The 14515-nt window shown below is 37.2% G+C and overlaps 1 long non-coding RNA gene across 1 annotated transcript in view; it reads left to right on the forward strand.

Annotated features, from left to right (window-relative positions):
- The window catches only part of LOC108537934 (uncharacterized), a 31471-nt gene extending 18568 nt beyond the window's left edge, over window positions 1-12903 (forward strand). The window contains exons 4-5 of the long non-coding RNA XR_001887954.1: window positions 4333-4450; window positions 12279-12903. This is a non-coding gene — a long non-coding RNA (uncharacterized LOC108537934). The remainder of the gene's footprint in view (window positions 1-4332; window positions 4451-12278) is intronic.
- Window positions 12904-14515: the final 1612 nt, after the last annotated feature.

Consider the following 14515-nt stretch of genomic DNA (forward strand, 5'->3'; position numbering starts at 1 on the left):
TTAATTTGTACAAAGAAGTCAGTTAGGATTCTGATAGGGAATGTGTTGAATTTACACATCAGTTTGGGGAGTATAACAGTGTTAAGGATTGGAAAATCCATGATTATAGGCTTTTCTCCATTTATTTAGACCTTTTTTATTTTCTCAACAATGTTTTGCAGTTCTCAGGATGTAACTTTTGCATTTCTTTTGTTCAATTTATTCCTAAGTATTTAATACTTTTTGATGCTATTGCAAATGAATTTTCCTGTTAATTTTCATATTGATCATTGCAATTGTATAAAATACAATTAATTTTGTATATTGATCTGGTTTCATGCAAACTTGCTGTGATGGTCAATTTTTTGTGTCAGCTTCACTGGGATATGAGGTGCCCACATATTTGGTCAAACATTATTCTATGTGCTTCTGGGAGGATGTTTTGGATTAGTTTGACATTTAAATTGATAGACTGAGTAAAGTAGATTTCCCTTCGTAATGTAGCTGAGCCTCATTTAATCAGTTAAAAGTCTGAAGAGAAAAAAAGGCTGACTCTCCCCACAAATAAAAAGGAATTTCTTCTGTCTGACTACCTTTGAGCTGTAACATCTGTTTTTTCTTGCCTTTGGACTTGAATTGAAACATTAGCTCTTTCTGGGTCTTGAGTCTGCTGGCGTTCAAACTAGAACTACAACATTAGCCTTCCTGAATACAAATCAAAACCACAATGAGATACCATCTCACACCAGTTAGAATGGTGATCATTAAAAAGTCAGGAAACATCAGGTGCTGGAGAGGATGTGGAGAAATAGAAACACTTTTACACTGTTGGTGGGACTGTAAATTAGTTCAACCATTGTGGAAGACAGTGTGGCGATTCCTCAAGGATCTAGAACTAGAAATACCATTTGTCCCAGCCATCCCATTACTGGGTATGTACCCAGAGGATTATAAATCATGCTGCTATAAAGACACATGCACACATATGTTTATTGCGACACTATTCACAATAGCAAAGACTTGGAACCAACCCAAATGTCCATCAATGATAGACTGGATTAAGAAAATGTGGCATATATACGCCATGGAATACTATGCAACCATAAAAAGGATGAGTTCATGTCCTTTGTAGGGATGTGGATGAAGCTGGAAACCGTTATTCTGAGCAAACTATCGCAAGGACAGAAAACTAAACACCACATGTTCTCACTCATAGGTGGGAATTGAACAATGAGAAACACTTGGACACAAGGATGGGGAACATCACACACCGGGGCCTGTCATGGGATGGGGGCGAGGGGAGGGATTAGCATTAGGAAATACACCTAGTGTAAATTGATCGAGTTAATGGGTGCAGCACACCAACATGGACATGTAACATATGTAACAAACCTGCAGTTGTGCCACATTACCTTAGAATAAAGCTGTAGTATGTATGTATGTATGGTGTGTATATATATAATATTATGTATATATATATATATATATTATATATGCCACCGAATTCTTTTGTAGTCAAAAAAAAAATATAACTTTCCTGGTTCTCAGACATTTGGACTAGGACTAGAACTAAGCCATTGTCTCCCCTTGGTCCCCAGCTTGTAGGCTTCAGATTTTAGGACTAGTCAGCTTCCATAGTCACATGAGTGAATTTCTTATAATAAATCTTTCTCTGTGTGTGTGTGTGTGTGTATGTGTGTGTATGTGTGTAATATATATACATTCTCTCGGTTCTGTTTCTCTGGAAACCCTAATAAATTATACTTGTTGACTCAAATAATTGCTTGCTGGTCTTAGAATGTTTTATATTCAAGATTATGTCATGTTTGAATAGAGATAATTTTACTTCTCTTTTCCCCAATCTGAATACCTTTAAATTCCTTTTTTTTTTTTTTTTTTTTTTTACTGTCTAATTGCACTGGCCAATACTTTCAGTATAATGTTAAATAGAAGTGGTGAGAATAGCTATTCTTGTCTTGTTTCTGATCTTAGGGGAAAACATCCAATTTTTCGTCACTAAGTATGATGTTAGCTGTGAGTTTTTCCACAGATTCTCTTTATTAGGTTGAGGAAATTCCCTTCCATTCCTAGGTTTTTTGAGTTCTTATTCTTTTTAATATTATAGGAGAGTTTTGGGTTTTGTAAAATCTTTTTAAAGCATCTATTGAGAAGATTATGTGTCTTTTGTTTTTTATTCTATTAATGTGGTGTATTATATTGATTGATTTCTCGATGTTAAACCAACCAATCTTTCATTCCAGGGATGAGTCTCAGTTGGTCATGAAATGCAGTCTTTTTGTATGTTGCTGGATTTAGTTTGCTAGTACTTTGTTCAGAATTTGTGCCTCCATGTTCTTAAGAGATTTTGGTCAGTAGTTTTTTTTTTGAGATGTGTTTGTCTGGTTTTGGTATCAGGGTAATACTAATTTCATAGAATAAGTTAAGAAGTGTTTCCTCCTCTTTTATTTTCTTGGAAAAGCTTGTGAAAAATTGACATTAGTTCTTCTTTAAACGTTTGGTACAATTCAGCAGTGAAGCCATTTGGTCTTGAGCTTTTCTTTGTGGGTAATTTTTTGATCACAAATTCAATTTCTTTATTTGTTAGAGGTCTACTGAGATTGTTGGTCTAAAGTGGTTGAAGTTATTTAATTTATTGACATGTAATTGTTCATAAGAATATTATAATTATTTTGAATCCTTTATAATCCTTTTTATTTCTATAAGGTTGGTAGTAATGTTCCGTCTTTTGTTTCTGGTTCTAGTAATTTGAGTTTTCTCTCTTTTCTTCTCAGCAGTCTAATTAAAGATTTGTCAATTTTGTTGATCATTATAAAGAACCACTTTTGATTTCATCAATTTTGTAATGGTTTCTTTATCCTCTATTTTATCATTTTCCACTCTAATCTTTATAATGTCCATCCTTATGCTTGCTTTCAGTTTCATTTGCTTTTCTTCTTCCAGTGTTTTAAGGTTAGGTTATTGCTTAGAGGTCTTTCTTCTTTTTTTAATATATGCATTTACAGCTCTAAATTGTCCTCTGAGCAGTGATTCAGCTACATTTCTTAGGTTTTGGTATGCCATATCTTTATTATCTTCTATCTCAAAGTATTTCTAATTTCTCTTTTGATTGTTTCTTTGACCAATTGGTTATTTAGGAGCATGGTGTTTAGCACCTCTTAAATTGAAATAATTACATTTCAAGTGCCTAATAGCCACTATGGCTGGTGGTTACCCTATTGAAACGGTGCAACGTTATAGAGTTATTCAGTGATACAAGTTGGGAGTTGAACCTGGTTTATCTGATTCCAAAGAAATAATGCTTGCAAACTGTCTCTCCAATATGTTAAATGTGTAAAGTAGCAAGCCTTGCTAATTAGCCACTTTAGGAAGTTTAATTACTTTATTTTGGGAAAGTAATTTTAAACGTTTTACTTTTTAAATTATTGAACATTTTTTTTTGTATATACTTTAGGCATACAACATAATATTTTAATATCCTTATACATGGTGAAATGATTACTACAGTCAAATAAATTAACATATCTATCACCTTTTATAATTACCTTTTAAGCTTTAAAAAAATTTTAAATGTAGCACGCATATAGAAAAATGCACAAAGTATAAATGTATAGCTCAATAAATTATCACAAAACAAACATGTATGCATTCACTACTCAGTTCAAGAAATGGAATGTTGCCAAGTACTCCAGATGTCCCATCTGTGCCACTGCCCAATCTGTATCCTTCTCTTCCTCTGAAAGTGATCATCTCACTTCTAACCAGAGTTGGATTTACCATTAAGACAATACGGCCTAAGCTATAGGGGCCCTTATTTACACAGACCTCTTCCAAAGCCCTAAGGTGGGATGGAGTGCCCAGTCAAGTGTTCCTATGGTCATTTGTCATCATTTTTATGTGTTTTTGTAAATTTTATATAAGGAGAATATTTTGACCATAACCACTTAAGGTGGTGGTGCTTTCTACTCTGACTTTCCTGCCCTCACATTTTGCCTTTTGTTAAGTGGTAATGAAATAGCTATTGATGTTTTTTGGGATTTGTCCAAGCCTTAGACTCTGAGGGTAGGGGAGTTGAGGATATATTTTATTGAGGTCAGCAAGATTTATTTATGTGGCTCCAAGTCACTTCCATATTCAAACAGTTAAGTTAATGTAGGATTATATATCATAGTTTATTTATATATTCTCCTGCTGATGAACATTGGGTTTATTTTGAGTTTTTGGTTGTAACAAATTATACTGACATATCATTTTTGTACATTTCTTTTGGCAAATATACGTACATATTTCTTTTCCTTTTCTTTCTTTTTTTCTTTTTTTTTTTTTTTGAGACAGGATCTCACTCTGTTGCCCAGGCTGGAATGCAGTGATACGATCATGACTCACTGCAGCCTCAAACTCCTAGGTTCAAGTAACCCTCCCACCTCAGCTTTCTGAGTAGCTGGGACTACAGGTATGTGCAACCACACTCAGTTAATTTTTAAATTTTTTGTAGAGACGGAGGTATCACTCTATTGCCCAGGCTTTTCTTGAACTCCTGGGCTCAAATGATTCTCCTGCCTTGGCCTCCCCAAATGCTGGGGTTACAGGCTATGCATTTCTTTTTGATATACCTCTCTAGGAATGAAACAACCAGCTCATAGGGTCATTTGTATGTTCAACTTTGGTAGACATACCAAACTGGTTTCCAAAGTGGGTATAAACACATGTTCCTACAAGTAAGCACATGAGGGTTTCCTTTGCTTTACATCTTTGCCAGAAATAAATTAAAAGAATGAGTAGTTTTTACATTTCAGTAATTCTGATGAGGTTGTAATGTTATTTCATTCTCATTTAAATTTGTATATCCCTGATTATTTTTGAAGCCAGGCACCTTGTCAGTCTATCAGTTATGCTAAGTTTCTAATCCATTTGTACATTGGCTGTCTTACCTTATTGATTTGTAGAAGCCCTTAGTTTTGACATGAGCTTTTTATCAGTTACATGTGTGGCAAATATTTTCTCCCACTCAGGGACTTGCTGTTTCACTCTCTTCATGGTAGGTTTTGATGACTAGAAGTTCTCACATTTAATTTAGGCTAATTTATTAATCCTTTTGTTTCAGGTTAGTATTGTTTCATTTAAAAACTGTTTCCTGGGCTGGCTCACATCCCAGCACATTTGGAGGCTGAGGCAGGAGGATTGCTTGAGCCCAGGAGCTCGAGACCAGCCTGGACAACATAGGGAGACCCCATCTCTATAAAAAATTTAAAAATTAACCAGGCGTGGTGGCTCGTGCCTGTAGTCCTAGCTACTCGGGAGACTGAGGTGGGGGGATCTTCTTGAGCCCAAGAGGTTGAAGCTACAGTGAGCCATGATGGCACTACTGCACTCCAGCCTGGCCAACAGAGCAAGATCCTGTCTCAAAATATACAAAATAATAAAAAATAAAAACTATTTCCACACTACAAAATTATGAAGATATTCTCCTATTACCATAGGGTAATGCTTCCTTTCTAAAGCATTATTGGTTTGTCTTTCAGATTTAGATATATAATTCTAAATATATATAATTAGATATGTAATTTAGATATATAATTCACATATAATTCAGATTTAGATATATAATTTAGATATATAATTGATTTTTATGTGTAATGTGAAGTAAAGGTCAAGTTTCATTTTTCTTATGTGGATATGCAGTTAACTGAGTACCACTTATTGAAAAGATATTTTTTGTCCACTAGTTTGCAGTGACTCATCATTAGACAAGTATCTATACATTCATGAGTTATCTCTTCTTCTCCATTGATCTACTCGTCTACTTTTGTGCCAATACTATATTATCTTAAAATAAATCTTTTTTTTTTTTTTTTTTGAGATGGAGTCTCACTTTGTCACCCAGGCTGGAGTGCAGTGGCGCGATCTCGGCTCACTGCAAACTCCACCTCCTGGGTTCAAGCAATTCTTCTCCCTCAGCCTCCAGATTAGCTCACTGGGCTAATTTTTGTGTTTTTAATAGAGATGGGGTTTCACTATGTTGGCCAGACTGGCCTCGAACTCCTGACCTCAGATGATCTGCCTGCCTCAGCCTCCCAAAGTCCTGGGGTTACAGGGGTGAACCACCGCACCTGGACTAAAAAAAATCTTTTAATGAGTAGAAGCAGTCATTCTGTCTTATTTTTTCTCTTTCAGAATGTCTTGATTATCGTTGATCCTTCACATTTCCATATCAATTTTAGAGTCAGCCTGTCAATTTTCATATAAATCCTATTGACATTTTATTAGGATTACATTGTATCAGTAGATCAATTTGAACAGAACTGGCACATGGATGATACCCAATATCATACATTTATTATATTTGGTATTTACAAATCAATACATGTAATCTACCATATGTTTAATTTATTAGTCTATTCCTGACTTCTTGAGATGAAAGCATAGATCATTGTTTCTTCCCCAGCCTTTCTTCTTTCTTAACATATTCATTTTAAGGTTACAAGTTGCCCTATGAGCATGACTTTAGTTGGATTCCCCAAAATAATTAGTTAATTAATCAATTTGTTGACTGATTGATTGTCACACTGCTAGCTCCTCTCAGACTACCCAGTCTTCCTCATGCGCAAAGTGCTCTCATTCCATTCACGATAACACCCAAGATCTTTACTTTGGCACACTCATTTCTCCATGATCTGCCCCTATTCCCTAATTGCTGTCAACTCCTACAATTTGTCCCCTTATCCACCTTGCTCCAACCACACTGGCCTCCTTACTGTTCCTCAACAACATCAAACACACTCCTGTCTCACAGCCTTTGCCCTTGCTGTTGCCCCATCTGGAAGGTTTATACTTTAAATAGCCAAAAGGCTTTTCCTCTTCCTTCATTCAGGTTTGAGCTGAAATGCACCTTTTTTGGAAAGACCTTCCATGACTACGCCGTATAAAATGGCATTCTCTAGCACTATCACCCATACTTTGACTTTATTTTTCTTCATAATGATACTTCCCAACTGACACAAAATTAATTTACATGTTTGTTTATTGTTTGGCTACCAAGTTTTCTTTTCTCTCTAGAATATAAACTTCATGAGGATAAGGATTTTTATTTCTGTTTTATTTACTTCTGTATCTCCAAAGCCCACAAAATGTGTCGTACATGGTAGATGATTTATAAATACTTGAGTGATGGATTCTGTACTTGGCATTAGAAGATCTGGATTAAATAGTTCTGAATCTGCCACTTACTAGCCATGTGACCATGGGCAACCAAATGAAACTTTCTAAGCCTAGATTCCTTTAATGGTATAGTGGAATAATAATTATTGCCCCTGAGATACTGGGTGTAAAAGTACTTTATGAAGTATACAAACCCATCATAGACATTTTTGATATTATAGTCAGAAAATGTACTGCTTATCCCAAATTTCTTTCTATTTGGACTTCCTTGGTGATAAAAATTCTCGGGAGAATTTTTGTTGGGAACATTTTGGACATTTTGTTGTGTTTGGCTCTAGCTAAAACATGAGCATTTGTTCCTAGAAAGGATAACATTTTTAAACTTCTGTTGCCATTAGTATGTGAGCAGTAATTAATATATGAACTCATTGTCACTGATGACATGGGATATGGGTGGGTAGGTTTTGGTGGAGCAAATATCTAGAGCACTAGGGGGAGGGGAGTGCTGGAAAGGTCATTCTAAGTGGGTGCCCGGGGAAAAAATTAAAAAGTTCTTTATTAACCAGGTTAGGCTATGTTACACTGCAGCACAAAACAACCTCAAATTCTCAGAAGCATATCAGGAAACGTTAATTTCTTATCCAAATAGTCTTCTGTGGTTCCATAGTACTCTCCAGGGGTTGGGAGGAGATAATTGTTATTATTTCACATGCCTATGTGGGGACTTTTTAGGGAGTCTTAGTTAAACAACTTTGATAAATTTAATAAAGTTTTATTAGACTACCACAGTACAAATCTATCTTGGCAAAAGATTTTACAGTTTACATAGGAATATGCTTGACGATACTATTATTATTTTGTAGCCCCTCTGACATAGAGTTTAGGTACAATTAGCACATTTTCTAACTGCAAGTTGTATCATGTGTTTTGATGGATATGTATGTTTTTTGGGGAAATGGGACTTATTATTTGAATTAGAACCTTTAAAAGAATGCCGCCATTTATTGAGCAATTATTGTATTCCAAGTAGCACAGTAAAAGCTTTGAATACCTTATCTCATTTGATTTTCAAAACAGCTTCCTGAGGGAGATACTATTACTACATTCACCTTATAGTGAGGAAACTGATGTTCAGAGATGTGGAGTAATTTGTCTCCAGTCACACGAGTAAGTGGAAGAACTCAGGCCAAATTCAGGTCTGTTTGACTTCAGAGCTTGTGGCCTTTACCACAGCACAATGCTACCTACCTCTTCCCAGATCATATATTCTGCACGTATAATAGCCTTAGGTCTATCAGCAGCCCACAATAGATGATGACAATGAATATATTAATATAGTAGGGTTATATTAATGATCTCACAGCATTTGGACCTGAGTGTAGAATCCCAAAGATGTTCTGTTGTATATGTTTAACATTCTCAGCGTCACAGTCACTCCTTTGGGTTAAGACTTTGCCTGTGATAGACCCAGGTAAAATACAAATATCCTTCCTGGGAGCGAAAATAAATTAACACGATCACTATGACCAGCAAGAAATAGCTGATTTCTATCATCAGGGAATAACCAAATGAAGAAGATGAACTTAAAATAGTTTGTTGGAAAGCAATTTAACATAATATATAATCAAATGAGAACTTAAATACAACTGAGTGGAAGTTATATTTTGCATAACTATAATGGGTAGGCCAGTGAGGGAAGGGTTTTATAACTGAAAATAGTTACCAGGAAAGGATTCTTGGAGTACTTGGCCCTTGTATGAGTCTCGAGTCACTTGGAAACCAGGTACTATATATGTCTAATAATCCTGATTTTAAAAACCTATACGTCTCTTTTTTCTGCCCATAAGGGTCCACCTGTTTCCGTCTTCTGTTTCTCTGCAAAAATGCTGCTGCTTTTCACTCTAATCATGTGACTTGAATGGGAGCTGCCATCTTTTTAGAGCTCTTTCTCCTAGACAGTGTTGATTGGCTCAGAGCCAGGCACTTGATTTAGTCCAGACTAATCAGAAGACTCAAACTTATGTCCACAGTTGGTGAGTTCAGTGATAAGTACCTGACCCAGGATTGGTCAATTCTATCAATTGGTAGGATATTTGAGTTTGAGACTAGAAAAAGTGAATCTCAATACTTCTATGGGTTTTGCTTTTGTGTTGTAAGATTTAACGTACTAGAGCTCTGGGTGGCCACGTTCCTGGTTGGTCTATTCTAAGAAAAAATGAGGTGCCCTGTGGGGTTGAAATAGAAATGAGAGACACAAGGAAAGAAAGGGGGCATTTCCATTTCTGGTCTCTGAGCTCCACCTTTATGCACTGTTTTGGCTGTTCAATCTTCATCTAAATAACTTCTAATAACTCCACTACCACCGCCATCTAGCTATGCTCTTGGTTAATTTGAGTTGAATTTTTGTCACATGCAACTGAGAGTCCTGACTAGTATTTCACTGTGACTTTATATTGAAGTAGGAAGAATAAAAATTATCTTTATTTTACAGGGAGAAAATGAGGCTCAGAAAATATATGTAACCAAGATACTAAAAAGGTGTAGGAGTTAATCCAAAACAAACATCAGATCTTTTCTCACTGGAGAAAACATTGGTAGGTACAAGGAGCTAGGTCATGAAAAGTCTACTGACTTAGAAGACTCAGTATATGAACTATGAATAAAATAGCTTCCCATCTCTTAGGGTATTCTGAATGTTCTGACACCAGATTTTGGTATCATTTTAGGTTGGGTTTTTTTTTTGTTGTTGTTTTTGTCAGTAAAATCCTGGCTTTTGAGGAAAAGGAGGAAGTCCAATTCCACCACAGAACCCACTTCCCTTTTTACTTTAGGTCCATGGGGTTGCCCAGGTCTGAAACAAGTTAATAACTATCTCTTTTATACTGTAGTGATGTAACTCTGAAAAGAATGGGTTTTTGATAAGGATTAAATAATTTGAAAATTATACCAAATGATTGATTGTTCCACTCTTATCAAAGCATACTCAAATCCGTACTAACCTAGGGATGCAGAAGATTCAGAAAGAACAATCCTTTGAATTTTGGGACAAACTTAGAGAAATATATCCTTAATAAACAAAAAAAGAAAATGAACTTAGGACATATAAAACTTTACATTTTGCCATATTTCAAATAAGATTTAAGATAGCTTAAAAGAATATAAACATATAAGAAGACAATTTAAGTTAAAAGTGGAAGAGAGGCTGGGTGTAGTGACTCATGCCTGTAATCCCAGGGCTTTGGGAGACCGAGTTGGGCGGATCACTTGAGGCCAGGAGTTCATTTGAGACCAGCCTGGCCAACATGGTGAAACCCCATCTCCACTAAAAATACAAAAGCCGGGCATGGTGGCACATGCCTGTAGTCTCAGCTACTTGGGTGACTGTGGCAGGTGAATCGCTTTAGCCCGGGAGATGGAGGTTGCAGTGAGTCAAGATTGTGCCACTACACTCCAGCCTGGGTGACACAGTGAGACTCTGTTTCAAAAATAAATAAAATAAAGTAGAAAAAAACCCAAAAATGATAAGATAGGGACATTAAATGGAGTTAGAAATAAGGCTAATAAATAATGAATATGCTACACCATGGAATACTACTCAGCCATAAAACAGAACAAAATAATGGACTTTGCAGCAACTCGGATGGAGCTGGAAGCCATTATCTTAAGTGAAATAATTCACAAATGGAAAACCAAATATTGTATGTTCTCACTTGTAAGTGGGAGCTAAGCTATGAGGATGCAAAGGCATAAGAATACTTTGGGGACTTAGAGGGAAGAGTGGGAGGGAGGTGAGGAATAAAAGACTACATATATTGGGTATAGTGAATACTGCTCAGGTGATGGGTGCATCAAAATCTCAGAAATCCCCAGTAAAGAATGGATCCATGTAATCAAAAACTACCTGTACCCCCAAAACTATTGAAATAAAAAAAAATTAAAAAATGAATGAATGTGACACAGTCCTATATGTATTTGACAACTAGCCCCAAGTTGAGTTGGACTTTAAGCTTTCTTGTTGTCAATGCAAATAGAGAAACTCAACCAATTACACAGTTTTGCAATGTCCACAAGACAAATGTTTAGGAAAAGTACAACTGCATCTAATACTATGTCCAGAAATAATGTGTCCCTGGGTTCTTATAAAGAGCTCACTGTATTATAAAATACAAAATGCCTGAAGATCCTCCTTCCAGGAGACCCAAGGATGAGGTTCACAGGCCTAGTTCTTATAGGTGGAAGCATTATTTCTCAAATTTCAATTGTCTTTATTATTTCTGCCATATATACTTACTAAATTTTAGAAATTAGTATTATTATCATTATTATTATTTTTTGAGAGAGAGTCTCACTCTGTCACCCAGGCTGGAGTGCAGAGGCATGATTTCAACTCCCTGCAACTTCTACCTCCTGGGTTCAAGTGATTCTTCTGCCTCAGCCTCCCAAGTAGCTGGGATTACAGGTGGGCGCCACCACACCCAGCTAATTTTTTATATTTTTTTGGTAGAGACGTGGTTTCACCATGTTGGCCAGGCTGGTCCTGATCTCCTGACCTCAAGTGATCTGACCGCCTTGGCCTCCCAAAGTGCTGGGGTTACAGGCATGAGCCACTGTGCCTGGCTAGAAATTATTAACCTAATGTTTTTTTTAATGTAGATTTTATTTTGACTCAGTTTTAAACTTAACCTAATCTTAGCAAGGTAGATAAGCTAGTTATATTTTTTTTTCTAATATCCTTTAAGTCAAGTTCATAAGGATTAAAATTAAAAAGTCTATTTTAATCTACAATTTTCTTATATACCATTAATAGTTTGTAGGCTATACCTTGGGAAACACTGACTTAAGGAAAAGGAAAATCCAGTTTTGAATATCCATGAACTCACTGCATTTTAATATTTCTTGAGAGGTGTCATCTTAATATTTATTGAGAGGTATTATTATCACCAACAGAGATGGGGAAACAGGTTAAAGAACTTTTTGTAAGGTTCTCCAATAACTGAGCAGAGATGAAACTCAAGTCTTCTGATGAAAATCAAGTTCTGGCTTTTAGATGGGTGTCCAGAGGCCTTTTTCCCAAACTGAAGTTCAAACTCTCTTTGACTGTTTACCCATTTGCTTCCTGCCAGAATGCCCCACCCCACTTAGTCCATAGTGGTACCCACCTGTGGTTAATGGAGCTGAGGCTGCTGAACCAAAGGGAGGAAGTCTGTCAGGCATATGTGGAACCCAAAAGAGGAACTTCATCAACTGTCATGGACAGCTCTGCCACTTTGTGACCCTGTGGATTTTTTGGGAAGTGTTTTTGTGGTTCACCAGTCTCTCATTTGGCAAGGCCACTTGTCCTGGATTGGTCTTCTTCATTAGTGGAAAGTACGGCTGGGAGATTTGGAATGGTTGCAGATTGACTTGACTCTCGGCAGGAACTGCCACCATGAGCTTTTGGGGAAAGACCTCAAGCTGTGGTTTGTTGCTGAGGATTGTGGGATTCCTTCAAATCTTGGGGAACGTTTTGAGTCATCACTGGCAGCAGGTTTCTGTTGACAACTTGAGCAACCTCAGAATGAAGAAGCTGTATTCATCTCTCACATGAATATGACTTTGGGTAAATCATCTCGAAATCTGAACTCATGGTTGTGATCCACACTCCTCCCAAGTTCTGATTTTAGTGTAAGCCTTTTCTTCTCATTTTTTCTTCTTTGTGCATCTCTTAAGGAGATTTTAAAATCTCATAATTAAAATATTTATTTCTTCAAAACTTTTTATTTTGAAATCACTGTAAATTCACATACATTTGTATAAAATGCCACAGAAAATTCCTTTGTGCCTTTTATTCAATTTATCCTAATGATAACATCCTTAAAGAGATTTAAAAATTAGGCCCAGATTGTCCCCTTTCCACTAAGGTGGTCCTCCAGTCGACCAGGCGTGGGTTGCATGGTAGCTCTTTTCCAAGATTCTACAGCCTGGAGTAATAAGTTGTGCCAACTTCTCTCTGCTATATCCCAAAGTCCGGCACCCTGCGAGTCAGCCCCCAAGGGCCGTCCAGCCTCTGTCTCCCAACACTAAGTTCACTTCATGTCTCTCACGACAGGGAGGAAACATAACATTCCTTGGAGACCTGAGGGGATATGGTGAGCTTAAAAATTTTCAAGAGCTTATCAATCAGTCAGCCCTTGTTCATCCCCAAGCGGATGTGTGGTGGTATTGTGGTGGACCTTGACTGGGCACTCTGCCAAATAACTGGAGTGGCACTTGTACTTCAGTCCAGTTGGCTATCCCTTTCACCCTGGCATTTCATCAACCAGAGGGAGGAAAAATAAGGTGTTGTAAAGCAAGAAAAGCCCCTTATTGGTCTTTTGACTCTCACATCCGTTTAGACACAATTAGAGTCCCACGGGGAATACCAGATCAATTTAAAGCTTGAAATCAAATAGCTGCAAGATTTCAGTCAGTATTTTGGTGGGTGACAGTTAATAAAATATAAATTGGATAAACTACATCTATTACAACTAACAGCAATGAGCTTTTCATGAGTTAAAAGAAAACTCAAGTCGGCCCCAGCCCTGGGGCTACCTGACCTGACAAAACTTTATACCCTATGCGTCAGAAAGAAGAAAATGGCAGTTGGAGTTTTAACCCAGATTGTGGGGCCCTGGCCAAGGCCAGTGGCCTATCTCTCAAAACAACTAGACGGGGTTTCCAAAGGCTGGCCTCCATGTCTAAGGGCCCTGGCAGCAACTGCCCTGTTAGTACAAGAAGCAGATAAACTAACCCTTAGGCAAAACCCTGAATATAAAGGCCCCTCATGCTGTGGTAACTTTAATGACTACCAAAGGACATCATTGGTTAACAAATGATAGATTAACCAAATATCAAAGATCGCTATGTGAAAATCCCCGCATAACCACTGAAGTTTGCAACACCCTAAACCCCGCCACCTTGCTCCCAGTGTCAGAGAGCCCAGTTGAACATAACTGTGTAGATGTGTTGGACTCAGTTTATTCTAGCAGGCCCCAACCTCTGAAACCATCCTTGAACATCAGTAGACTGTGAGCGGTATGTGGACGGGAGCAGCTTCGCCAACCCATGCAAAGTAACTCTGGAGAAGATGACAAGCCCTGCTCCAGTCACACCTGGAAGCTGACTGGTCCATGCACGGCCAAAACATGAGGAAACTCATTGCGGGACACATTTTCCTTAAAATTTGGACTTGTACAGTAAGGACTTCAACTGATCTTCCTCAGACTGAGGACTGTTCGCAGTGTATATATCAAGTCACTGAGGTAGGACAAAAGTTGCTACAATTCTATTATTTTATGATTATTATAAGTGTACCGCGACTCTAAAAAAAAAAAAAAAAAAA

This window comes from Rhinopithecus bieti, unplaced genomic scaffold, assembly GCF_001698545.2.
Source record: "Rhinopithecus bieti isolate Rb0 unplaced genomic scaffold, ASM169854v2 scaffold_15146, whole genome shotgun sequence".
NCBI classification, from domain to species: domain Eukaryota; kingdom Metazoa; phylum Chordata; class Mammalia; order Primates; family Cercopithecidae; genus Rhinopithecus; species Rhinopithecus bieti.